This window comes from Sprattus sprattus (assembly GCF_963457725.1).
Source record: "Sprattus sprattus genome assembly, chromosome: 9".
In the NCBI taxonomy this organism is placed as follows: domain Eukaryota; kingdom Metazoa; phylum Chordata; class Actinopteri; order Clupeiformes; family Clupeidae; genus Sprattus; species Sprattus sprattus.
The window spans coordinates 6591561-6594060 of NC_137928.1; the positions used below are offsets into that span (position 1 = coordinate 6591561).

At 48.1% G+C, this 2500-nt stretch overlaps 1 protein-coding gene across 2 annotated transcripts in view; it reads right to left on the reverse strand.

The window, feature by feature from the left end:
- Positions 1-2500, reverse strand: part of strn4 (striatin, calmodulin binding protein 4) — a 27166-nt gene that overhangs the window by 16261 nt on the left and 8405 nt on the right. The gene's annotated exons all lie outside the window — the stretch shown is intronic.

Sequence of the window (2500 nt, forward strand, 5' to 3'; positions counted from 1 at the left end):
TGTGTGAGTGTGTGTGTGTGTGTGAGAGCATGAGTGTGAGAGCACGAGTGCTGGGGTTTTATGCCTTGTTTGTGTGTGTGTGTGGTGTGTGTGTGTGCATACTCTATGTCTGCATGTGAGTTTGTGCATGAAGCGAGTCTGGATATGTGGGTTTGGTTGGAGCTCTGCATGTGTGTGTGTGTGTGTGTGTTGTACATTTCCCACAGACACAAACCAGTACGTACGGCACCCTACCAAAGTTAACCCCAACTGGCAGGGAGCTGCTGAAAGCCCTTTTGATCACGCCCACCGCAATGTTTGCTTTCTGCAAATGCAGAGGACCAAAATACAGAGGAAAAGTAAGTCTATGTGAAGTGGACAAACACACGAGGCAGAGTATTTATACCCCCTCCAGACCAAAACCACAGGACCGCGGCCTCCGACCAACCCGAGGGAGGGAGGGAGGGGCCGAGGGCAAGACCACGAGGGGGAATTTCACCACACGGAGGAAAAACACCTACTGGCCACTTCAGCGCCTCTAGTGACAAATGGTGGGAAGAAAACAAAAAGAGCCTCAAATCCACATGAAGCCAGTTTTGGCACGGAGACTTCAAACAAATTCCGCTGGCACTGCTGAAAGACAGTGGTTGTTTAGAGGCCATCCTTTCATCTCTCTCCCTCCCTTTTCATCTCTGCATCTCTTCTTCATGCTTTTCTCTCTCTCTTTTTCTCTCTCTCTCTCTTTCTCCCTCTCTTTCTCTCTCTCCTTCCCTTTTTCTATATGCATCTCTTCTTCATGCTTTCTCTCTCTCTCTCTCTCTTTCTCTCCCTCCCTTTTCCTTTACATATCTTCATCATGCTTTCTCTCTCTTTTTATCTCTCCCTTCCTTTTCCTCTCTGCATCTCTTCTTCATGCTTTCTCTCTCTCTTTTTCTCTCTCTCTCTCTCTCTTTCTCCCTCTCTTTCTCTCTCTCCTCCCTTTTTCTCTATGCATCTCTTCTTGGCATGGGCTTTCTCTCTCTCTCTCTCTTTCTCTCCCTCCCTTTTCCTTTACATATCTTCATCATGCTTTCTCTCTCTTTTTATCTCTCCCTTCCTTTTCCTCTCTGCATCTCTTCTTCATGCTTTCTCTCTCTTTTCTCTCTCTCTCTCTCTCTCTCTCTCTCTCTCTCTCTCTTTCTCCCTCTCTTTCTCTCTCTCTCCTTCCCTTTTCTCTATGCATCTCTTCTTCATGCTTTCTCTCTTTCTTTCTTTTTCGCTCTCGATTTCTTTCTCTCTCTCTTTCTCTCTCTCCCTCCCTTTCCTCTCTGCATCTCTTCTGCATGCTTTCTCTCTCCTGCTCTCTCCCCCTCTCCCTCTCTCATCTCCCAGTTCAGTGACGCTAAGCAGAGTTAGTTTTCTCACAGTTCAGTTCTCCCTCTATCTTGTGTGTGTTTGTGTGTGTGTGTGTGTGTGGTGTGTGTGTGTGTGTGTGTGTGTGTGTGGTGTGTGTGCATGTGCTTGTGCGTGTGTGTCTTTGCATGTCAGCATTTCGTGGTGCTTTGTGTTTCAAAATACACTGGCAAAAAACAACGCCAAAAGGCAGGCAAACCCCTGCTACCAACAGACACACATACAGAGTAAAACAGCAAAGTGTGTGTGTGTGTGTCTGAGTGTGTGTGTGTGTGTGTGTGTGTGTGTGTGTGTGTGTGTGTGTGTGTGTGTGAGAGAGAGAGAGAGACCATGGCTCAGTTGTTTCCCAACTCTGTTTTGGGCCAGTGAAGCAATCTCACACACTGCCACTCCAAAACACACACACACACACACACACACACACACACACACACACACACACACACACACACACACACACACACACACACACACACACACACACACACACACACACACACACACACACTTCCACGGTATTCTCTCCTCCTCTTTACAAGGCCTCGCTACGACAAGGATCACAAAGCACAGCCTACTGTTACACACTTTACTCTCTCACACACACACACACACACACACAACACACAACACACACACACACACACACAGAGAGCGAGAGAGAGAGAGAGAGAGAACAGCCTACTACTACACACACACACACACACACACACACACACACACACACACACACACACACACACACACACACACACACACACACACACACCAACACACACACAAATGTTCAAGTTAAAACATGCAAACACTGATAGTCTGATTCTCATCCTCTGCCATCATGTGACTCTGATATGTGTGGTGTGTACATGCGTTGTATGAGTGTGTGTGGTGTGTACATGCGTTGTATGAGTGCGTGGGGTGTGTTTTTGTGGAGCTGCAAGTCATCTGACAGAGAGCAGGACGCCTGTCTTTCACCCGACCGCCGGAGGGCAGGTCTGGACACGTGGCTGCTGTGCACACCTACAGCTCTGCATACCTGTACCTCTCCAGAAACACACAAACACACACACACACACACACGCACACAAACGTGCGCATGCACACGACGCACACACGGCTCAGGCTTGTGTCA